The sequence below is a fragment of the Haemaphysalis longicornis genome, unplaced genomic scaffold (assembly GCF_048455015.1).
Source record: "Haemaphysalis longicornis isolate Haplotype H1 unplaced genomic scaffold, Haemaphysalis longicornis Haplotype H1 scaffold_3, whole genome shotgun sequence".
NCBI lineage: Eukaryota > Metazoa > Arthropoda > Arachnida > Ixodida > Ixodidae > Haemaphysalis > Haemaphysalis longicornis.
In genome coordinates, this window is record NW_027526335.1 from 96,818,600 (window position 1) to 96,843,929 (window position 25,330).

The window sequence follows — 25,330 nt, forward strand, 5'->3', positions numbered from 1 at the left end:
TATGCCATTAGGACAAGTATTGCCACGAATACGAATGGTGCCTCCGCTATATGCGAACAAAGCTCATGCGAGAAAAGTTGGGCTCAAAGGATAAAGCGACACAATAACAACTGGCGGTAGAAGCAGGCGAACATGTCGCTCTCCGCATTCACAGCCGTCCAATCGAAGGCCGTACCGCTTCGTCGAGCGTACTTTTTCAAACACAAATGCGGTAGCTTCTGTAACGGCAGCAAAATATCGGTTACGGTTAGCGATAATGCCCGATCATTATTTTCACTTCCACGCGAGCCGATGGGACGATAAGGAGCCTACATGCTGGCTCCGAAAAAAAAAAAAAGCCTCTGTGCCGGCACAAAACAGCATATTACCATAATTTCGCAGCAATGTTCGATATGCTTGCTTTAACCTATTGTTCGTTCGAGTTCTTTTTGAACTAACAATACAAACGTGTGTTAGAAATAAAAGAAGCAAAAAATGAGTAGCTGATTGCCCGTTGTTTCTCCTTCCATTTATTTTCTCGAGCTGCGCCTCGAAATCAACTATCACCAGCTATCCCTCATTATTTCTTCGGCGTTTCGTAGTCCTTAATCCAAGATAAATTACATTAGAAGTCACCTTAGGTTATATATCATTTCATTATGTTAGGCTAGGTAAAAAAAAAAAAAAACAAGATCCCATTCAACCACGCGTATTTTATATAAAAGGAGTCAACAATGGTTTATAGCTTTGTACCCATACTTAACTAACTCAAGATGCAAAAAAAAAAAAGCGAAGAGGGAAACTTGCCCTCAAGGTATTCTTGCTTATACTACGAGTTGTGAGCAGAGGCCAGTCCAAGGGGCTTGTAAACTACCTCCTTTCAGTTCCTTCTAAAAAACACTCGCAATTAAATACGCCTCTCATTGCACCCCCCCCCCCCCTTTCTATAAAAAGAATGTTATGAATAGTTCACTTCAAAACGCCCGAACAACGCACTTGATCCCTGCACTAATTTGTGTCGCATCGTGCCACCGCCAGTCACATCAATTCTAGTGCATAGAAATTCGTGTATTACTTTATTCGTGGACTACGCTTTCATCCTTATTGATCGCAAGATGGCGTCAAATCGCTACTTTTTGTGATCTTTGCACGGAGGCGCCAAGCCATATGATCATATATGCTTCACGTAAAGACTACATTGAGTTTAATACACTGCGTGATGAAGTCGTCATTGCGGTGATTGTTGTTTTCACTGTGCGGTAGTTACGTAGCAGAGTATACCGAAAAGAAGTTTAGATTGCCGGAAAGATGCATTTTACCAAGCTTCTTTATAATGAGTTCGTTTAACATTATATCCAGGGGACGCACATTCTGTACTAGTGTTGACGCGCGTACGCATTCAGTCACCGTTCCTTCCCGCTCATGGTTTATTTTGCGCGTAGTGGCCACTCTGTCCAGAACGAGCGCAAAAAAGAGAAAAAGAAAACAGTATGGTCGGTCTTCAGGACACTTTTTTTCGCGAATGTCCGCGAGTACGCGATCACATTTATTTTCCCTCGCGCATCGCAAGCGCTGACGGGGAAGCTAAAAACAGCGGCCACTGTGCCAAACTCCATCGTGGCCGCATTGACGCCGATGCGAAAATGCAGAATATCGGCTGCGACAAGTAAAAAAAAAAAAAAATGGGGAAAGCAAAGCAAGCATGGTGGACGATGGCCACTCGCGCGAAAGTGATCGATTGAATCAACGAAACAGCATAAAGCGCGACAAAAATTGAAGTACTTATTTCTCTTGTTTCCCCGCTTGTGCTTGTTTCAAAAGTGGCAGTTTTCAAAACAATGTGACATGGCGAACGGAGTGGAAAAAGCATGGCCGGGCAGCATACTAGAAAATGGTAAGCCAGCGTCGGTAGGAAGAAGCGAGGAACTTTCGAGTAAAAAAGGAAATGGTGCCACGCGCTGTTCCGTTCAAACTTTCATGTATATTTCGCCCCCGCGTTTCAGCCAGTGATGTGATATGAAAATTGTAGCAGCAACAAACGCTCTCCCTGCGCGGCAAACGCATAGCGTTCGCGCAGAGCAGCGCGTGCATTTCTCGAATGCCGTCTTCGGCGTCGAGTGAGAGCAGCTTTTTGCGGGCCTTTATGCGCCTGCAATCTTACCGGAAGTGTTTTTTGTAGTGATTACGGCTTTCAAATTGTATATTTCGATTTTGAGTGTCTTCAGCAACACAGCGAAAACAAAAATGAATTATGCTCTGTTAGGAGCTGGCCAAGACTGTCTGCTAACTGAACAATGCGGGGCCTTTGATGCGAACCAGAGAACCTTATATGAGAGCCATTGACAAGCTATAGCGGAAATTCTCAATTCGCATCTGTGGGTAACGCCCGATTACGCACCGGGCTTCTTTTAAAAGGTAGGCTTCACTATTGCACAGCAGTGCATTGCTCAGAAGACATTTTTGCAATTACAAAAACGGCCTTGTGTGAAAATATCAAGGCCGTGAGGCTTTTTATTAGATACCCCCACAAGACCTCATGTCTTCTTAAGGTATTTCCAGGAGGTATCTCCGTCATGTATCGCCGTGAGGCATCTCCTCTAAACCGCTATACACCGAGATCATTAAGGTTGACTTCACTGCTACACATTATTGAATTGCTTGGAAAGACATTTTGCAGGGGCACTACAAATTGATTGATGTGGAAGGCCCAAGATCATTTTATTAATATGATTGATGTGGCAATATGAAGGCCCAAGATCATTGTATTAATAGAATTTTTCCTAATGCGGGGCAAGTGTGACACGCCTATCGTTACAGACGGACGGACTGGTTTCCCGTTAAGTTCGCGTAAAGTGCTTACGCATGGTGAAAGAAAAGGCGACAGGTGCAGATAACGGTTGCAGCAAAAAGTTGCTTACGTTGCCGGCAAGCAATACTATATGAAAATTTTCTGTCGCATAACCAGCGCCATTTCAAAGCGAAATTTCTATATCTCACTGATGGAGTACGTCGCGTCGATAACGCACTGAGAAAAGCCAACTTTCTCTGATGAGGATGATGATGATGATGATGATGATTATGATGCTGATGAATGATGAATGATGAATGATGAGAATCTTGGGGGAAGTGAAAGCAAAAAAGCGCTTCCCATGGTCGGAATCGAAACTGGGTCCCTCGCGTTATGAAGCCGATGTCTATCCCATTCATGGGAAATCTGTCGCTGGAGTCGCGGGCTGCCGCGGGCGGTGCCATCGCCGCTAGCGACGTTCCTCGCCTACTTAGCTTAGCTAGCCATACGGCTTCTTTTTTGTCTCGAAGCCAAAATCAACGAAAAAGGGTAACATTTTTTTTTTCTTGTTCATCGTACTTGAAGCTTCTAAACAACTACTGACAAATTGATCTTTTTGGAGGTTCAATTTTATAATAACGAAACAAATTTCACGAACTATCTAGGCTAATATTATATAGGTCCTTTTTTTTTCAGCCAGAGCCAGCTTTCCAGCCTGTTCATGAGCCATGCCAAGGACAAGTGGAACTTGCCTGCCGGGTGCATGACGGAACGCTCGCTGAAGCACGGCTCCCCCAGACAGTGGCGCCAGATTTCCCTCTAGTGTATATTAGTATGAAACTCTGTGGTCCCATTGCGCCGTTCCGACACGGTCGAAGCCGTTTGGATTCGAAGAGGGGTGCATGGGCGTGGAAAATTACACAGAAAAGTCAGGCATCCCTCCGTCGGACGACGACGATAGTTGAACGCGAAGCTTTGTTTAATGTGAAACCGAGAAATCGAAGGGTGAAGGGTCCACGTCTCAGCCGCTGCGATCAAAAGTGCAAACTGCGTGCGAGCGTCAAACTCAAAGCTCAACGAGTGAAAGTTCAAAGCGTCCGCGAGTCAAACTCCTAACTAAGACGACAATCAAGGAATCCCTCACGAGAAAGCTTCGCGTTAAACCATCGTCGTCGTTAGACGGAGGGGTGCGTGATTTTTCCCGGCGATATTTCAGGACGCCTGCATTGCGGTAAAATACGGCAGTTGACGGCTTTACTCGTTCGGTTCGAAGTCGAACTGCGAATACGCGCTACTTCTCCACTCCTGTTGGATCGCTTTGATTTTCTTAGCAGGCTATCATCCCGTCTCGGCCAACCAGATTGGAACCACAAAATGGAGGAATGTGTCTGTTCAGGCGACGGTGCTGCCCCCTCCCCTCCCCCCTCGTCCTCCCCGACTTTTAATGTAGTGTTTTAAATCTGACTGTCTGGGCAGTCATCCTGAGCCCGTACAAACAAGTCGTACACGCTTAGAAATACAGGTGGTAAGCAGGAAAGATGGGAATTAAAAACTAAAACAAACAGGGCAGTTCGACGGGAACGTAGAAATCGACCGGCGAATCGCAGTATCCAACCAATAAGAAAGGAACCGAAGCTCCATGAACGCGTTTTAGAAGCCTACGTGCCAAGAGCATTCGGTCACTTCCTCTCCCCCTGTTCCCCCTCTCTTTCTCGACGAACTAGCCGAAAATGTTCGTGTAAGCAAAATCGACGAAGTCAATAATGCAACAACCTGGTACAAGCAGTATTGAGCGCGTGCAGGATGGGAAGAGACGGGGAAACGAAACGAAAGCGCGACAGTTAAAGGGGGGTTATCTGCGCTACTAAAAGCAAGGTCTTGTAAGGAACTAGAAGAAAGGCCTAGTGTAGCGCTCACACACACAGGGAAAAGCCCTACAGGCATTCTTCCCTGAGCAAAGAGAGCGGCCGAGATAGCGGAGTCGTAAAGGGATTCTGTATAGGAAGCCTCCAGCGGGCGTACTGTACTGTTCGCCGCGCGAAGAGGGTACCAACAGCGTGGTTGTGCGTACCTGCTGCACATTGTGTATACCGCGCAGCAACAGAAAGGAACGAGTCCACGGGAAAGGACCGACAGATCCGAGTCGAACTGGTAACAGAGGAATCATGAAGCGTTTTCTTTCTCTAGAACCTCGCGAGGTGAACAAATACACACGCAGCAGACAAAAACAAGAGCTGTTGAGCTGAAATTCACCGCAGTGGTCTCCCTTTGAGCAGCTGAAAAGACGTAGCTAAAGAAAAAAAAAATGAAAGTGAGAAAACGAAGCAAGGGAACAGCGAAATGCTTCGGTAACAGCCGTCGCTCTGGCGACGACTTCTAGGAGGAGCCCTTTCCAGCGTTCAATAAATAACTCCCATGAGTCGTGGCCCCGGTAGCCGGACATGGAGGGCTCGAGTGGCAACGCTTCGGGCGGTGACGCCTTTCCAGCGGAGCGAACAGCGCATCTAAGCTTGTTTTGTTTTATCATTTGACTTCTTATTTGGTGTGTTGTTTCTTTCATCGCCGCTTCAGGAACACTTCGATGAGAAGGTTACACCGGTGGCGAACAGTTTTAGCGAAGATGTGGCCCGCCTGGGTCTCTTGGTAAGCAGCGAGTTGGGCCCTTCGTCGGCACCCCGGCCTGACAGATGGCCCCACGGGTTGCGAGTGAAAAGCGTACACTTCGCCAGGGCCAAATCTGCTGAATTTTACGAGGCTATGAAAGCGGTATCCGATTGCGGATAAAGTGCGGTAGAATGTGAATCCGGAAATTTCTTGAGCGATATGAATTCGGTTCTCGACTGATCCATTGTGACGGGGCTTTGGTGGCTCTAGGTTTTTTGTTGGTCCATAAAAATATTACACACATGGGTGTTGGATCTTCCTGGCTGATGCTTCACTACCTATGTGAAACCGCGCCAGGAGCGAAACGAGAGAGGGGCCAGAAAACGACGAAAAGGGAAAGGTGCCTGACGGATGAAAACGAATGATAAAGAAGTCTGGACTTCAGCTGATTAAGACGGATTATACACTTTTTGTTGTTCTGTCGTTTTCGCTGGTTCAAAGTACTGCTTTCTCGATAACGTTCGCGGCCGCACCGAGGTAAACGTTTCGTGATGGAAAGCCGAAACGTTTTTTAACTTTCAGTTTCATTGAAGGTATTAGAACTTTTGACACGGTCTAATTTGATTGAACTAAGTACAACATACCAAATAAAGAACGCGTCGTTCGGTATCCTGTGACAGCGTCACGTTTGGGCCGCAAAATGGGCCCACAATCGCCAAGCATGAGAAAAAGAGAAACCGGCAAGGAGAGAGAAAGAGAGAGAGAGAGAGAGAGAGAGAGATAGAGAGAGAGAGAGAGAGAGAGAGAAAGAGAGAGAGAGAGAGAGAGAATTAGGGAGAGAAAGAAGGAGAGAGAGGAAGAGATGGAAGGAGAGAGAGTGGGAGAGAAAGAGAAAGAGAGATAGGAGAAGACAGAGAAAGAGAGATATAGGGAGAGGGAGAGGGAGAGAGCTGTCCCAATAAAGGGACACCCTTGGAGAAAATGAATAGTACTATCTCCCGGCTTTGCTCTGATTAGCTCATGAACAGGAGTTTGTTTTCTTCCTTTTTTTTTTCTATGCGTTCATTCTTTTTGTGCAGCCACTGCTCACCTTCTGTCGCCAATCACCAGGATTTCGCCGGAGGCTGATGGACAACGGCGATGGAACACGGGGCGCCGCGGTCACTACAAAATAGAAACAGAATAAGGGCCACTTAACAGGGTGGTAACGAATTCGTACTACGGAATGCAGTCCACTCGCAAACAGTATAATGCACCTAGTCATCGCTAACTCTCTAGATGCTCCCGTGAGGCTCACGCTTGTGATAACACACACGACACATCCTCCTAGCGCAGCACCACTTTCAGGACTTTGAAAGGGAAGATATCGTGTTGCGTCATCCTCAGAAACAAAGGCTTTGGAACATAGAATACGATTTAAGTGTTAAAAAAAGCCGCAACTTGGTTTCTCTCATTTCCATGGGCATGGACATGAGTTGGATAATTCCGCTGAGATCGTGTTTAGCTGTGCTACTTGTGAGGAGGATAAGGAGAAAGGTAGGCCAAAAAAGGATGAGGACAATCTATCAGCGTGCGAGCAGAAATTCTGCGTTGTCCAAAAAAAAAAAAACGCGAAATAAACACGTACGCGCGGACATAGGCAAATCAATCGTCACCTACCAGTGGTACAGGCAGTCCACCCCCACTGAAGTACGGGAGCGGGTCGCGGGGATGCATTGTTGAATTGGTCATATCACTGCTCAGACCTGACTTGTATACCGAAAAACTTGTCCTCTCAAGCAGACTGTTTGAGCCGCAAAGCAACCTCAACAAGTAACAGAAGTTTGATCTAACTTGAATTTTACGTTCATAGCGACTGCTTTTCACACCGATCTTTGCAATTACAGAACGCTTAATGGGCTCGCAAGAAATCACAAAGCAACGTTTCCTTCGGCTCAAGTAAAGTATCGCCTTCTGTGAGTTCATGCATGACAGTTCGCAGTTTCGGAACCCAACGCAGCACCGCTTAGAGCCAATTAGGGCTGTCAAACGCTCGACTCGTGCTCCCTTCAGGAAAGAGCCTGTCAGCCAGCGCGGACTTGTCCCCGCCTTTACTATAGTACGCCCGTACTCACACGTCAGCCCGTGCCACGAGACTGCACGCGTAGACGTAATTAGTTTATAGTACCGCTACACAAACACGCAGTGCCGGCGGCTTGTGCGACTTACTTATTGCTTCGTATTAATCGATGCGAACAACCTCCCGACGCGAATAGAATGGCGGCATCAAGTAAGCCGAGACGAACAGGTTGTTTTTTAGAGCTTCATTTTTTGCACCTTCAAGGCTAAGGTCGCAAAAATACTTCTGAAAGTGAAACTCCTCAGGAAAATCAAGCTGAAATTGATATTATACCAACGCGTTTCACCATTATTTTACGAAGGAAATTTGAGCCTTCTTCAAGAACAAGATAGTATGCAAAAAAGGTTCCCATTCGCTGAAGTTGGCCGATGTATACCTATCCAGCTAAAAATGTGCTAACACTCATTATATTTTAGCTGACCCAAAACCCCTTTTGACAATTTTGTTTCGGCTGTGCCACATGAGGAGTTATTCTAAAGCAGTGAGAAGCGCTGGGGAACGTCTTTGCCATTGGCTACAGTAACGTAGAATGCATCACCACCTTCGTGCGACGATTATTTAGCGACCGAGAACAAATGAAAGCCTACTTTCAAGATTGGCTCCCCAGCTGAGTTCATCTTGCTCCTGGCACAGCTCCCACTAACTACGGAAATTTTATTTTGAGTCTTGTACAGAGCTGAAAAGCCTATCGTGAGGACCAAATCACAGATTTCCGATACCGTAACAATACCCTTACGAGACTGACAGCTTGATTCACACCTAAAACGACGAGGCGCTTAGTTTAGCGCCAATACCCCCCCCCCCCCCCCTTCCCCACCCTTCATATCCTTAAAAACCCACAAGAGTGTGCGCTTTTTTGCAGTTACTGATGTCTCCGAGTCCTCATATGCAGTTTGACACGATATCGACCTGTTGTAAGCAGTTCTAGCTCCGCGAGAAACTCGGACGTCTCCACACCCACACAACCTACTCATTCATTCTCTCGTGCAAAAGGACAAACATAAACAAACAACACGAATGGAGCAAAGACGCTGCCCTTAAGTCCCCCAGACGTCTCGCAGAACAATTGCGAATCATCTCAAATCCCGCCGTCCGTCTCAGCTCGGAGAGCCCCGCACTCTTAGCGTTTCTGCCTGCCCCGTTTGCTTCTTTTTCTTTTCCTTACGGCGCCCGTCCACCGGTCACGGCGACGGCGTTTTGTTCCGGCGCCGTCGGTGCGAGCGCAGCGCGCAAGCAGGCGGGGTAGTTGCGCGGGGCGTACGCCAGGAGAGCCATTAAACATGCATCAGACACTTTTCATTGGGTGTAGCCGCGGGGCTCAACGGGCTGCCCGGCAGGCTCGCTTCTCGGCGCTCTCGGTGAGAGGCGCACGTGAGCACACGGGCGGACGGGCCTTTAATAGGAGGGACACCGTGTCGTCCGCGTGCCTGCCCGCTGAGGGCTTCGAGGGGGCCCCGGACGGCCTGTCGTCGGCTTCATTACAGCTCGCGTCTTGACTCGAAACAATGGAGCAGCGTGCCCACCTCTCTCCCTTTCCCTTGCCCCGCTTTCCATTAACATATTACTTTCTCCGGGGCATATACCCTCCATCAAAGCCGTGCGCTTAGGTTGTCGCCGTTATATGCGGCGTGGGGATTTTTGCGGGGTATTATGCGCTTAGGAGAAGTCGCTATTGCGGCTACCCCGTTGGCGGCTAGAGCAGACAACTCTGGGGTATTTACTTTTTGCCGCCTTCAGCATTTGCGCTGGTTCTAAATTTACAGTTCATTTTGTGAATTTTAAATCGGTGCTTAAATTACGAAGCAAACTGCGACCATACTTCTAAATATGTATGCAAAAGCCGCAAGACGCGAAAGGTATTAGTTGGATTACGAGTACAGCGCTTGTATCGTAACGCCCTCAACTTGGCTGTCCCGTGGCAAAGCCCGTTTTTCGTTGCATTACGCGGTCGCATTTCGGTTTTGCTAATCTGTAGCCTATTACGTCTGAAAAATGAGGCTTTAGTGTAGAAAAAAAAAGTGGTGTATGTGCTCCTGAACAGCGTTACGTTGGATTCTGTGACCTTTTAGCAAGTCCACCTCTTCCAAACCACCAGCACCAGAGTCAGATTCCGGTTAAGGGAAACAGGAAAATTCAGAAATTTAAATATTATACTTCGTGCTTGATTCTCAGGTCTTTTGAACAAAGCTATAGCTTGGAGTTAGTAACAATGATACTTATTTGTGTTCATTGCAAAACAGGAGATATTTAATATTAAGCAAACGAAATATATCTATAAAATATTACATTGTAGTAGATACATCATTAAACAAGGATGCATGAATTCGGAGCCGTAACGTTGGTGAATTTTCATCGTGCTAAAGCCGAATATATTCCGAACGTTATATTTTGAACAGGAGGACCAAAAAGTACAAAAGAAGGACCAAAAAGGCTCTGAAACCCTGTTCCTGCCAACAAAAACTCGCAGGAGGCTTTTTTTTTTTTTAATTTTCATTGCTTCGCTAGCAACGACATCCCAGTTACGAGAGACACAACAAAGCTTATTAGATTAAAGTGATCTTGCTCGATACACGTAATTGCTCGACGATACTGCGGATCATTATCCTTCAATTTGTCCTCCACGTATCTCGCCCATCCCCAGACAACGCATCTACACAATAAAACACGGAGTTTCAGGTTGTTCTATCCCCCGTGATTGCTCCACCGTACAAAACGTCGTCGACAGGCACGCCGGGGCAGATTCAGGGGGCCGAACGACTCCGGTTTCAGTTTCAGTGCCTTCAACGACGTGTACACGCTCGCAGCGAACGGTTGGCATGATGTCGATCGCTTGCCCCGCTCCCTACACGCCTCCCCTGCGTCCCCAATTTTCGGTGGGTAGCACGCCCCTTATCGAATCACTGCAGACGCTCGCGTTACGGATCTCCTCCTTTCAATCTGCAGCTACACCACGCCGATCACAGGCGCGCGCGCACACAAAACTGCCCCGAGTATACATTGCCCCCCCCAAAATCAGGGAAGCGGGACAAACAGAAAACAACCAAGTGTGGACGAAAAAAAAGAAGCTCAGGAGGTCGAAGATCAGACCCACGCTACCATTTGCACGATGGAAAGGGGGGATGCTCATCTCAATCGGAGTCGTCCGTATTGCGAGGTCGCTCATCGCCAACGTTCGAGCTGCACTCATCGGAGAAAAATTTTTCCACCCTTGGGCGGCGTCGGTTCCGGGGAGAGGCCGAGCGACGCACCTCATCCATCTCGATCCTAGCTCAACGCAGCTTATTGAGTTGACAGAGTCGCGACTGTTTCTCCTTCCTCTTGGGCCTCTGTTAGCGGTGCAGCCTCCCTGTGGGGGAGGCCGAATGAAGACCGGTGGCTCCCCTCGGATGAGAGCGCCAGGTAACGCCCGAGGGGACGAAGAAGGAGAGGGATCCGCTTCTCTGCTGCTCCCGATGCTCCCTCCGCACATATTATAAACGCGATGGGGATGCTGGAGGACTCAATCGATGGCCGTATATAAATGCGCGCGAGAGAGCGTGCCTTAGTGTAATATCCCTCGGGAGCTTGCGAAAAAAGTGGCACGTTGAACTAAGAGCTTTAAGGAGGGCGCAACGTTCAACGGCCGGTCGTCGGTGAGGAAAACGGTTTTGACGTTCCCTCTTTTAGCGAAACTTGGATATCTTCAGATGAAGAGCGGTTGTCGGCGAAACGCCAACGAACGAAACGATTCGAGGTGGAACGAGATCGGGCAGCCCTGCTAAAGGTTTGAGTGGTTTCGAGCGTTTCTAGGTAAGCAGGAGATACCCGCACCTCGTTCAAGTCATGTCATGACGGGACGATCGTGATAATCCGATCAATTTCAAGATTTAAATTCAAGTATAATGGACTTTCAACGACCAAGGCGTACTCCACTTAATATTTCAGCTGGCCTGTACTGTTGTTTTCTTTAATCCTGCGGAATGCCAGTTAATCCCTCCAACTTCCCCGTGCTAAAGTTGAAACAGCTAAAGCAAAAGGATAGAGTGCCGCCAGCTGTAGGACACGGCTCGACGTTTTCTGTATGAAGTCCACGGTTTCGACACAGTAGTTCTAAGGAGGAAAATGAGGAACATTACAGTACTCGATCAAGATCGCACTCTTAGAATCGTCGCGAAGGCAAGTGACTCAAAAGTATAGGAAGGCCTACGAACGCCTGGAAGTATTCTTAGCTCGTTCTGCTGATGCTGTCACATAGCAGAACGACTTCCAAACACGCAGGTTTATTGGAGACAACAACCTTCGAAACGAAGGGGAACACGAACACGCATCTGTGCCGTATAAAAGTTGTAAGGCGTTGTACCCGCATTGTGCCGGTCAAGCACTTTCCAAGAAGGAGGAGACTCGGGAAGTGACTCGCCGAATATAACCTCACCTTCCTCCCCATCCACTAAGCCCTGAGGCTATGAAATAAAAGCCCCCGCAGCCAACAACCGAAAACGAAGTTCGCAGGTCAGAAATAGGAAACAACGGCGTCGTGTGAGGTCGGCACTGGGCGAACTCCCACTCTGGCTTTTTTCCCCCTCTTGGCAGTGGGCCACAGACTGGCGAAAGCACAATGCAGCTCTACAATAAGAACGAGAGTGTGAAATGAGTGGAAATCACGAAAAGGCTCGCCCCGAAGGCCGGCGAGAAAAATGGGCGCCAACGAGGGGGCGGGCGCCCATCAAAGGCCCGAGCCAGACACGCAAGGAGGAGGTCTTGCCGAGCAACAATGCCGGAAAAAGAAGTTTACGATCGCCAGAAACGGCGGCGGCCGAGTAGTCACTGTCGCCCTTGAAAACACAGCGCAGAAAACGACGCAGAATTCGCAGCGCAAACGTCTCTCGTTTCCTTTAACTCACGCGCAAGTAGCCGTGATAAGAGCACAAAAACGCTTCGAGAATGCTATACACGTGTTGTCCGTCTTGCGTGTGGTCCGGTATACCTGACGTGTAGGTCCCCTTTTTTTTTGTACACGACGTAGCGTTGGAGGTCACGCGAAGGACTGATTCTAAAGAGCCGTTTGCGCTGAACCACGATTGACGTAGTGCGTGTAGCTGCTTGCATGACTCAGCTGACAAACAAAAGCACTGTGCTGTACAAAGACGGGGGGAAGTGCAAGATGGGTTAGGCTCGTAACATGAGGACTCTTTAAGACCATTTGGCTGGAAATGTTTTCTGAATTCTCTGTCGTGGTTGAGCGTGGAGCGTCACGGTCGACACAAGGCGGTGCACAGAGACTGTTGGTTCGGTTATTTTTATGAATAACCAAATCTATGCTGTAGCATCACTGGGAATCCAATTATAGCTACTACGACTTCACTCCCGTAATTCCACTCCCGTTTGAGACATCTTTATGTTTGCTGTGGAATTTTTTGCCGCTAAACTAGTGAGGCCCAACAGCACCATCGTCTAGTACGATCTTTTTGCCGCTTTGAGGCGTACAGCTTCGATATTACGAATGTACAGCGCATCGCTTGCGTTGAAGTAGCAGTAAAATTTTATGCGTCAACATTTGTGGGCTGGTGGTACGTACTTTCCAAATTGTACAGTGATGGAGGGCGTGGGAAAAGAGGGTGGAACTGTAGTGTTAGAGGCCTCGTAGGAAAGTGACATAAATCGGGAGTGCGCAATGAAAGCGACTTCTGCCGATGCATTTCCCGCAAAATGTGTTCACTCGAGAACAGTACATCTCAAAGGGGTCGTTTGAAAAGTAGTTAAGAATTGGGAGTCGTGCTATATTGACTATCGTACTACCGCTATACACAATCAGACCGGAAAATACGAGCGAGTGCTGCTGAGTGTGTTTGTATGTGAACACAAAACGTCGTGGTAGCAGCCTGATTCATCTATTTGATGAACTGGCGACAGTCGCTGGTGCATTAGTGGAATGAAATAGCAGTGTTTGCGGATGTGTACGGTTTCCTGTTCCAATGCTGTCTTTGGAGTGAGCAGATAGGTCCGTAAAGGAGCGAAGAAAAGTTTTTGTCCTTACATAATTTTGCCGGCTTGAACAACCCTTACAGACACTGGCCAATAAACATTTTAGCAAGACGCGGCTACTGAGTTTTACGAGACGCCTTTTAAAGGGGTCCTGAAATACCTTACGCCGATGCATGGATGTACATGTACCAAAATAAAGCAATGTATTTGCAATTTCCTCCCGCAAGAATTTTGTTAAAGCGATGAGTATTAGCTGAGAAATCGTAAATCAAAAACCGCGCATTATCGTCGCTCCGCGTTTCCTCCTCCTTTCGACTTACTCTCCGCTGTTGACGGCGCGCGAGCTTTGCCTCCCATGATGCTGCGCTCCGCAGCGGTGACGTACTTCCGCTATTGCGCTGCTACTGTCGTCTGCTACGGGCAAGCTTTGTTGAATGAATCCCGCACTTCGCTCAAGGCTGGAAAACCGAACGAAAAATCTGGCCGCATGTGTGCGGCGGCCTTGCCTTGCCCTTTCGCGGTGTTCGTTGGTGCAGTTGCTATCGGTGGCACGTGACTTTTTATCGGCGGCGAACTCGCAGCCGCACGGGGAAGATCGTGCACTCGTTCCCTTTGATGCACCGACACTGTTTATCCAAAAAGTGCCGTATCAGATGTGGCCCCGCTGGTGCCGGGTCTTATTTTGCGGCGGTCGTAATTCCTGCCGGCGGCATGTGAAAAAGACATTTTAAATCGATACAGAGCCCGTGCACAAAACCCTTCAATCATGTGACCAGTTCAGATTGGGGCGACGCGTGGTGGAGAGTGGCAACGTTGGCAAAGCATGCTCCACCGCGGCTCTGAGCTTTCTAGCGCTGGAGCGAGCGCCACTTCTTTGAGAATCTCAAACATCGGTTGCCTTGACAACAAGGCACAAACCACTGTAGAACTCAGTTACGGTTGCGTGTTCCCGGTTCAGCTCGGGGCCCCACCTCGCGACATGAGGGCACTGCAGGCGTACCACCCACTGCCATTGGGAAGTGCGAGATGCGTTTGACATTACAGGAGGCGATGGTGTGTGTGTGTTGTGGACGTCTTTGTTTCGCGATGCAATGCGACGTTGCGCTTCTGCAGGTGGATAGTGCTTCCCATGGTCTGGGTTATCTTTCTCGAGCGACGTACGACTCAACTTCGCATGGGGTATGTGCAGTGTGCGTGGCTAAAAGCCATCTCGGCTTGTGCGCCGGAGTTCAGTGGCTTGCTGTTCGTCCCCGCAAACCGCGCGCGAGGTGAGTGCCGAATTTACGACGGGCAGGAGGAGGCAACCCATCGTCTTTCAATCGCGGTTCAGACTTGCAACGCATGTTGTGACGTTGTGTTCGTTCGAAACCCACCTCTGGATTGTTTTGAAGTAGAATAAAATGTATGCGTCAAACCCGGGCATTCGGCTCAGGGCGTTCTCTGCGATTGCACGAAAGAAGTGCCACGGGGCTTCAACGCTTTCTTTACGGAACGTACTCAGGTAAGGGAATATCCATGTCGTGTTATGGCCGTACTGCATTTAATACAAACGGTTAAACGTTTGTTTACACTTGTTTCGTTTGTCGTAAAATGTCCAAGCACTCCGGCACTCCGCCGGCAGATCAGCCGGCGAGCCGACGCTGAGCAGACGACTCATCTCTTTGCCGGAAGTGCGTGAAAAAGCCGCCCAATAGCAGGATGTCTAGCTCATGACGAACATCTGGGAATCGATGATGTAGACATGTGAAGATGGCGGCGTCCAAAAACACGAAGGAAAGGGTGAGAAAAAAGCGACAAACTTTGCAACAAAAGTGTGAGTTTTCCGCTGCGCGTAAAGAGTAATACTTGGCACAGATGACGTTGACGACCCAATCTAACGATTGCGCTAGTTCATTTAGTGTGCTCAAAACGCCTTTCAGGGCCCCTTTAAAGTGAGCACGCTTTGAGTCATATTTCCTGTGGCCTTGAGACACTGTCGGCCGGTGGCGCAAACTCAAGTTAGGAACCTGCCTGAATAAAGCGTTCTTCGCGTTTATTGGATATGGAAACAGCTTAGTGCACATATAAATTATAATGTCGACGTGATATGTTGCCATAAAGTTTTTATTTAATCATACGACTGGCGGCCCGATACCTTCGAATGTCTGGTAACCACCCTAGCGGAACAAGTTGTCGGTTGTTTCATGCATTTCCTCCTCTGCGCTTGTCAATTTAACCAATGTCTCTTCAAAGTCTTCATTTCAGTTTTGTCAACAAAAAGGAGGCCAGGAATTATGATAGAATACGATCACAGACACGGAAATACGATTTACAGATACAGTTTTTGAAATGAAGCTATGCATAGGTGGAAGTATACATATAACTAAGAAATTACAATGATTTACTTGAGAGAGAAAGAAACTTTATTCGAACATCTCTAGGATCACTGAAGTAGAGTAGAGTCACACAGAAACTGGCGGACTCACGCTACTTTTCTCTAAGAATAATATTGCGGACGGTGCTTCCTAAAGTAGTAGGTCTAAAACGACGAAACAAAACGAGCGTGGATATAGGGCATGTACCCGTATGTAACTTTAGGCCTGGGACAGATGACTCTAGACGTACGCTAGTAACGTACTGGCGTTGCCAGTTTTGGTCAATCCATTACATAGACACTAGAGGTCTGCCATGTGTCCTGCGTGGGTCTGGAGCAGAAACGTCATGCATTTCTGGCGTTACCATTCGAAACCTACAGGCCATGACGAATTTTCTTCGGCCTCCCAGGCATTAAAACATGCCCCATAATCTCAATACGAAACCCGGAATTATGATTCTTTATTCAAACAAATCATAGTTCAAATAACGAAAAAGAAATGGACTTGGACTGGCCACGTAGTTAGGCGAAATGAAAATCGGTGGACTACCAGGGTGGCTGCGAGACGGGCCTAGAAGAAGGGGAAGGCCAAAGGCTCGGTGGAAGGATGAAATAAGCAACATTTCGGATGTGAATGGATTCTAGCGGCGCGGGACGGGAACGGTTGGAAATCGATGGGAGAGACCTATGCCCTGCAGTGGACCTATAGTGGGCTGTTGATGGGGTGATGATGTTATCAGCGATGCGTAAAATGTTCTCTCTTTCCGTAAAACACACGATTCATATCTAGGCAATGCGGTAGACAGCTGTAGTTGAGCCGTTTTGATCAAGCGTATCAGATATCAGACATCGCCGGTACACATATGTGTGTAGAACGTCGATGCTGCATCTTCGTCATAGGCCACAACGTTGTGCAGACCGAAGTGAGCTACAAGGGGTGGAAGGGAGTGCTTCGGAGAAACTGAAACCGCATTTATTAGCCTATGGAGTGATTACGCGCTCGAACATCCGGACACTGTTTGTACAAAGACGCTGTAGTGTACTCACTTAGAAAAGAACTAGGCTACATTTTAGCTACGCGCACGTTTTAAAGGCCAGAATTTGCGACGGTAAATCCAGCACAAGCTCACCAGTTGTTTCGAGTTCTGCAGCCACTGAAGGCAGAGCCCCATGTTCGAAGGACTTGGCGCTAAATTACTGCTTCGACAGCCGGCTTGCTGCCAGGATATGCAAGAGACTACACCGTATCCGCTCCACTCCTTGCTCTTTTCTAGCCTCCAAGGTCGGGTAAAAGACGCGCCGCGCACCCACCTCGGAGGGGGGTAAAGAAACTCATCGCAGTATTTTCGCCGGGTAGAGCGGAAACGGTGGCGGGAAGAAGAGAGAAAAGACGGAGAGGACGGTGGCGTTGTATATATCGTGCGCAGGGCGAAATGCGCCGGTCGCGGCCGTCTTTTGTCTTGCTACGACAGCGCGCCACCTTGAACGTGTCTCAAGGGGCCGACCCACGAGCTCCTGGGAAGAAAAAGCCGCGGTGGACGTCTCTTTTCGGTCGTGTCGTCGTGCGTGAGAACGCTGTCAGGGTTTATGTACCTTGTTTGCGGAGCTATTTCGGGTGCGTGGCTCCCTCGCTCTAATCGAGTGGGATAACCGATGGTGGTTACACCACTCGGTTATCCCACTACCATTTCGGCCTAGTCAAACAGCCAGAATAGGAGGTGGATAGGGGCGCTTTAATGAATCGTGGATGTCGGCCTGGCGAAAAAGTGTTGTTTTGCTACGTGATTCATACAGCTGAGATGAAGACGGACGGAGCTCTTGCGCTCCGACACAATGAGTTTCTAACAACGCCAGATCCGGAGCAGTGTCTTGGATAAAGAAAAACGGCGGCGTGTAGGGAAGGTGTGGATACAGGGAATTAACGTCCTGAAGATGGAGGCGGCGAAATTTTTGTTAGAACGACAACTTTGTTATAACGATGGAGAGCTGTCATACGCCAATCACAGTTACTAGGAAATGAATACCCCTATATCACGCAAGAAGTGTAAACCTTTTGAATTCGACCAGAAACAGCGTCATTTTTTGTTCTCTTGAAGCACCGAAAGCGTCCTGCCTCAGCAAGTTCCTGCAAGAAGTGAAGTACAGTAATGCAAAACATGGCGACGACGTCTGATGGGAGGGTGCATTCACGCCAAAGTACAATGGCAATTTATTTAATTATCCTCTGTCGTGCGAGAGACATGTTAGTTCTAAAACTTAGGACTAACACGTTTTAGTTTGCTCTTATCTTTCCGTTTTGTCAGACAATGGTCTCCCGAAACTTTAAGTCAATCCTTATCAAACAAAACGTTCCCTTTGGCACATCGCTTCTGAAGGCACATCATCGTTGACGGCTGAGGCACGTTAATCATGCAAGGAGGAACTCCACTACTTCCATTCTTTCGGGGCCTAAGGCGTAAGTGTCTTGATTTCTTAAGTAAGTGCTAACACACTTACATATCCTAGAGGCAGAGTAAGCTTTAACAATCACACGAGAAGCACGCCATCTTGTGGCTATACAATCATGCAAGGATTCCCTACCGGCTGGCGCCCTTTTTCCGGCGACCAGCTAACGCCTCCGTTCATACAGCCCCGCAAATGAGAAGTACAAAGCCTGCAAGTTCTTGCGCGCCTATTATGCACACCGCGCGTGTTCCGCGCCTGCTTAATTTCCGGGGCGCTCAATAACGTTCGCACACAATTCACACCGGCAGAAGTTGGGAAAAAAGGGCAGCTGCGCGCTCTCTCGAGCTCCTAATATCGTCCCCCGGAGTTTAAAGAATTCGATATTCAGATTACTCCGGTCGATTGTTCATTTGGCTCCACTGATTATCTACGCAAACTTGTTGTCCTTTGAAATCACTGCAGATGTCCCTCTCTAATGTGTGCAAATATTTTTCGATAAGTCGTTCATCTGCGAGTTAGAAGAAAAAAGTGCTGAGAGAGAGCAAACTCGGTTATTTGCCCGATCTCGCGGCGTGGAAGAAAGTTTTTTTAAAGTATACAGAGCATATTTAACTGCTCGTGGCCAACATCTGGGGCACAGGTTAGTTATTTATCTAGGCTTATTAAACGTGTCCCTTCAGTCACTAGCGCAAAAAATACTAAAATATATATCCAAATGCCGGGTAGGATTTATCGCATAAAAGTATTAAGAATACTTCGAGGCGAGAGCAAATTAGTCGTAGTTAGAAAGTTGAATCCATCTTATTAAACTAGCAAAAGCTTGTGGCACCTCTTCAGGGTTCTACGACCGAAGGCCCTGAAACCTGAAATACTTTAAGGTTTTAAGGCAAGATCTCCGTGCATACTGTCTTTCGTTAAATGGATTGCAGAAAGAGAGCTATATCATCTGTGGAAGTAAAAATGTACATGTGAACGTCTAAAAATTTACTTTCTTTTTTATTCAAAATTATATATTGTAAATTGATGTTTACAGCTAAGTTCTCCAACACATTGGGTACATGAATAAAGACCCGACCTCTAATACCTAAGTCCCATACCCCCTTCTCCCCGCCTCCTCCGTTCCAGAATTCGGTAAAGTTACATATTGGTTTGTCACCCGAAATTTTAAATCTAATTATCGACTTTCTGCACTTTTCTATACAAATTGACTGAGAAATGATATCTGCGTTGCGGCACTGTGTGCGCCGGATGTCATGCTTGCATGCAGTGGTGCCACAGCGAAGACTGAAAGGAACTCTGCAGCACTTCCGACAAACGCTTCCACCCCTTCCTTCGCGTCTGGGATCATTGTGAAAGCCATAGTTATCGCCAGAACGGGGCGGCACTGCGTGATTTCCTCGTCGCAGCATATACGTCTTCCGTTTCTGCTTCGCTTTTGTGGCTCTCTTTTTAAAATGGCTACCGAATGCGTTTATTGGTGCAACTGAAAGAAAGCCGGCCAATAGCCGCTGCGCGGTTGTAATGATGTAATTCAAGCGTTTGAAGAAAGCCAAGACTCAGAAAGACGGGAAATTTTCTTGGGCAAGTTTCGAAGTTATCCGAATGCTATAGAGCAGTGATTTTTGGCTGAGGTACTTCGTGACGTCCTATTCTATGTACTGGATGTGTTTGTTGACTACGTTCTGAAAGCATTTAGGATTTTAACAAAAATTGAACAAGTGTTGCAGGGTCCCTTTAAAATGCCCCAGAGCCAGTTAAACGCCTCATTTATGATGTCATATTTGCGTCTTACACAAACTGCTGCCATTTAGTTTGCGATACCACTCCCGAAGCAAATACAAAACTATTAAAAAGCGAGAAAAGGGTCTTCAAAGCAATTGCAAAGAAGTCATGCACAGAGTCTACCACACTTCTGTTCAGGGGATTTACAATTCTGAGAGAAAATTACTTTGCGAATTTCGGCTGGCCAGGGAGAACTGTACCAGCATTAGAAAGATCCGAGAAAAGTTTGGAAGCGTAAAGTAGGGTACTCGTCGAGGAGCTGGGCCTTACCGTGCGCAACTAAGAGAATAGTTTTCCGGAGAAAGGATTTAAAAGAAGGGTTCGATGGAAGTAACGCCAATAAATGCGGAAGCGCTGTGAGAAAATTATCGACAGCCATTCGGTAAATGCTCGTCTCTTAAAATAAATACTGCGTGCAGATAGGGTGCCCCCCATTTGGTTACACGGGACCGCTTAACGGCGAAAAACGCCATATTGACGTGAACGGGAAAGGCTCAAACAGACAATAATAAAAAAACAAAAAAAACTGACTATTCCAGTCAATGTCGTAAGGCAATCGTGACTACAAACAAACGAAATTTGCACGCGGAAGTTATTTGCATCAGGCTTTGCCAAACAGAATAACAAGGACCAGACATCGCAGGTCGGAAAATCGATTCGTTGATTTTGCGGTAAGCCAAGTTAATGGAAGTTCCCTCCGGCCACTAGACTCTGCGTCCATCGAAGATTTCAATTTTTGCGAGTTTAATGGGGTTTTTTTTACTTCTTATTTTTCTGTGCTTATCTTCGCCCAACGTACGAGTCTCCCAGGCCAGGAAGTAGAATGAGGCACGAGCAAATACAAGCCACGAGCCACCGTGCATATTATACACGGTGCCAGTCGGGCAGGTACGTTCAGTATGATATCGACCAGTCTCGACAAAAGCGGCCGCCAAAATCGTACGCTCCGTCGTATTTTGAATCAAGCCCAGCCAGCGCTTCGATCTCGCCAAAGAGTGACTCACCGCGCAGCCTGCAATCGACCAAACGTGGCGCTACAGTGAGTTCGATCAAGGGGGGCACTCCATCCCTGCTGCATATCCCGTATAAAGTCAGATAACGCCGGTTTAATAAATGTCCCGGGAAGGTTTCTCAATCTGCACAGTTTTTTTCCCCCGCAGATACAGCGGCTATAGTTCATGTTTTATCTTGCAGAATTCCCATCACTGACAACTTCACAAGGCAGGCCCTGGGCTCAGTGGTGCTGACGTCACGGGACGGTCTTGCTATTATGTGCGTCGTTAGCTGAACCATCAACTCGCACGGAAGGAATTCGCCAGGCGTCCCAGTGTCAACGTTCCCTGCATAACTGGTGATTTAATGGCGCCCTATACTCTTTTTCCTCGATGTGTACATTGCTAGATCTTTGTGGGAGCATCCTGTCTTCTACGCAAAACATGATGCATCGTGTTGAATTGGAGAGCGTCGGAAAGTATACATGTATCACAACAGGCGGCGAACGTCCAAATTTTGCGTCTCCGCTTTCTCGCTTCTTTTTCGCCTCTAATATCCGCTTCAGAGAATTACACGAAGAACTACGATATTGAAAAGACAAAAGCAAGCGCCGCTCAAGAACAGCCACGGCGGAAGGTTGATCCCCTCGAACAGCCGTACTAAGCTCCGATATTTGTTAGAGCTTCCACGTAAAAGGATAGACGTCGACGAATTAGGAGTCACGAAGCGCATGGCCTCAGGGACATTTCCCACAACGTCGAACAAATCCAGCGACAATGGCAGTTGGAGGGAAACAAGCAAACCGTTGTATAAAAGCTGTGTGCATGCCTTCGCAATAACGTGGACGTCGAACGCTATTTTTCTGTGTAGTTGCATCGTGGAATGTCGTTGATATGTGCCACCCTCTCCCCCCCCCCCCTTCCCCCGCCGCCACCCCCTACCAAAACCTAGCTTCAGGAACCATGCTCACAAAACTTGCGATTCTACGTAGTCTATGTATTTCCTATTTCTGCCCCCCGCAAGACTACAGCCGTATTGGTCTACCCGTTAAATCCCAGGACATCGTGGCGCGCGCTCTTTTCATGTTTGCTGATCCTCTAAACGTTTTCACGTACACGTTTGCAGCAAACTAGATACTCTTCTTTGTATTTGCGCAAAAGCCTCCCGTTGAACAGCAGACTTACGTCGCTTTGTCATCGTAAAGTCCTTCCGGATCGCGTGTGCATTACTAAACAGTCGTTTTTCGGCGATTTATGATTGCTCCGGGTTTGTCTGCTGTAGCAAACAAACCAGTTTCATGTTTTTTTGGCGCGCGTATAAAGGATCAATACTTCCGGAAGGGCTGTCAGAGCGTCGTACCTATAAAAGCTGACTATAGGTGGCAGGCGGCTTGTATTCGCACTTTTTTAACGCTGTCACACCCCCGGGACAAACAGCAAGCTGTCCACATCAGAGGCGGCTGTAAAGATCGCTTGCAGGTCTGCAAACGAAAATTGTCTTTTCTTGCCTTCAACCCAGTGCTGTCTTCTCCTATACATGTCACTGCAGCTCGCGTCGCCACATGTAGGCTGTGCGTATTTTCCAACTTCGATCCGGACATTTATGCACCCTTTCCGAGAACCAATTTTCGCCCCTAATCTTTTATCCCTAAAAAATGCCAACACGGCCGCGAAAGCAGGGTATCAACCAGTCGCCTGCACAAAGATAAAAAAAGTTCGTAAGGAACGAGATGGTAGGCGTACAAGACCTCAGCGGCTTTCTGATCGATCTCGGTTCGTCGAAGGTGAGGGGCCTCCCCCCAAAATGAAGGAAACACAAAAAAAAATCGAATTGCAGCAACGAGGAGATTGCGTTTAAATAAAATGAAGCGACCAAGGATCGAAGCCCTCGTCTACCCCGCTCGCGCCCCCACGCGTTCAGGGCGTTACTGATCCGTTCTCCCGCTCCGAAACGTCAGGTCCGAGCAGCGGAACGTTGCACGCGAGCGCGCACCAGAGCGCTACACACGCGGTCCACACGCGAATACGAGCCCCGCTACGCGCGTGTACTCACCACCGTGCACGTAAACAGGCTCGTATGCAGTGGAAAACAGCCGAGGCGCTGTTTTATTTATCCGCAACACCTACGTATATGTCTAGGAATAACAGAAGAAGAAGAAGGAAAAGACAAACATGACCGCATTAACGGAGGGAAGTAGCTGTTCGAGAACGCAGATGAAATAAAATAAACAAGTGACTGACGCAAAGCCGTCAGGTAGAAACAAGCCCGCAGAGCAAAACGCTGCTAGGGAAAAAAGAACCGCTGGCGGGGAGGGCGCCGTAGGGGTTTTGGGATTCCGGGAAGGGTGGGTCCCCGGGGATCCCGAACCCCGCAACGCCCGACCGCCTCCCCGATCCATGGCGGACATGCACGCGGTTAAGGGAGCTGACGGGCACGGGTATTCACATGAAAGATTCTAAGCAAGCTTTCACTGGTTATACTGGACGCAGGAAACGAAACCACAAGATAGACTTAGGGTACCGAGGCCTCGTCAGGCTTAACCGCCTTTTGCCTCGGTCCCCTCTTTTCTATGAAAAGAAAATAAATTTCACTTCACTTCACTTCACAAGGAAAGCGAGGATTTGCGAGCAGTAAACGAGAAGCTGCCAACAACACGTCGGCACAGACGCGAGAACAGGAGGAATGTTATGTCGTTCCGGAGGAATCACGTCATTTTAAGTATCAAATAAACGTTAAGCCCAGACGTGGACATAAACAGGAATGTATCTGACGGGATTCGAACCCACGCACCTCCTATCTGGCCCCAGACGGCTGTCAGTTCGGACCAAGCAAACATACGCTTTTATTTTTCTGCGCCGCAGTTCCTACAGCCGGGGCCCATGATTTGGCAGTTTAAATTTTCTCGTTTTCGTAGAAGATAAAACACATCCATCATTTTATTTTTTGTGCCAGACCAGAAATTCTCTCATGTGCTAAGGTAATTAATTGCAAGCTCTATTCGGTTGATATTTGAAATTTTGAATATGCAGACGATCCACCTCAATGCGTCAAGAGAACCCAAGAAACGCGGATAAGTTTTCGATGTTGCTGAGTTCAGCTTTTTACCCTATTTTCCGCCATAACGGTGTACGTTTATGGAAATAAACTTCAACTTCAACTTCATGTAAAAGAATCGTATTCCATTTTCCCCACTGGAAGCACATCAGCTCAGAAGTGGTAGAAGCAGTACTTGCAAAAGCATTATCGCCAAAAAGCCGCCAAAAATAATTCCCCCCCCCCTCGGAATGTTAGGGGTATACTGATGGAAAGAAAGTGACTTCAAATTACTCCTTATTTCTCTAATCTTTTTTTGTAAGAGTAAGTGTATAAATTTAATGTAAATGATCAAACCAAGTAAGTAATGGCGGTTCGGAAGGTGTAATGCTTAGTTTTTGAATTTTGAACTTGAATTTCGGAAACAAAACCTTGATAATGCCGATCATATTTGACCTGATTCACGATTACAAAGCAGATGCACCAAAACTGAATGCATGAGCCATGTTATTGTTTCTGGGTTTGTTAAAGTACAGACCCTAATCATAAGGCATGGTACTGGAGATGCAGAGAGAGATATATGGAGAGGAAGAGAGAGAATATGAAAATCCTTGGAGGCATTTTGCATCCTTCAATATAACAGAAGGCATTTTTACTCCCTGTTGTGCTTATCGCTCGCGCTGATAACGAATTTGTGTTGCCGTGCAGTGCGCAGGAATAAATAGCATTATGATATAATCCCACAAATCCCTTGCTTTATCAGTAAACGCTATATGAAGCAATCCTGATTTCACTATTCCCTCGAATCAATTCAGTAATATGAACCCCTTGCTTAGATCGTTCGGGAACAGACGCAGTTTGACGATCAAGAACCACTTCCTGGCGAGAACTGAGAGAAACGGCAAAGATAAATATAAGAAAATAGAAACAGAAGTCGAAGGTAAATAATAAACAGTAAAAGCTGACTTTCCTTCGCAGGCGAGAAGCTAAAGCACGAAATAGCAACAAGAAAAGATTGATTCCTGCAAAAGTAAATTACATATGTCCGAGTAACAAACTGGGCAAAAACGTAAAGATGCGCGAGACCTCAACTTACAAAAAACACACGCACGTGATACTTATAAGTGAATGTGCCCTTGCCCTTCCTTTTTCTAATTAATGGGCTGTCAGCAACTGCTGCAACGTGACAAGTTAATTAGATACAAAGAACAAACAGCCTAAACGTTTCACGCTTACCATTCAGCGGCTTTCTGCCGGGTTCGCTCATTCATCC

General features: G+C 47.5%; 1 protein-coding gene across 3 annotated transcripts in view; it reads right to left on the bottom strand.

The window, feature by feature from the left end:
* The window catches only part of LOC144174911 (uncharacterized), a 288,622-nt gene that overhangs the window by 141,399 nt on the left and 121,893 nt on the right, over positions 1–25,330 (bottom strand). For 2 of the 3 annotated variants that reach the window (XM_077703894.1, XM_077703895.1), the window contains exon 3: positions 6,462–6,535. The exons of the other annotated variant lie outside the window; for it this stretch is intronic. The gene's annotated coding sequence lies outside the window, so the exon portion shown is untranslated. The remainder of the gene's footprint in view (positions 1–6,461; positions 6,536–25,330) is intronic. 3 annotated transcript variants of the gene reach the window in all.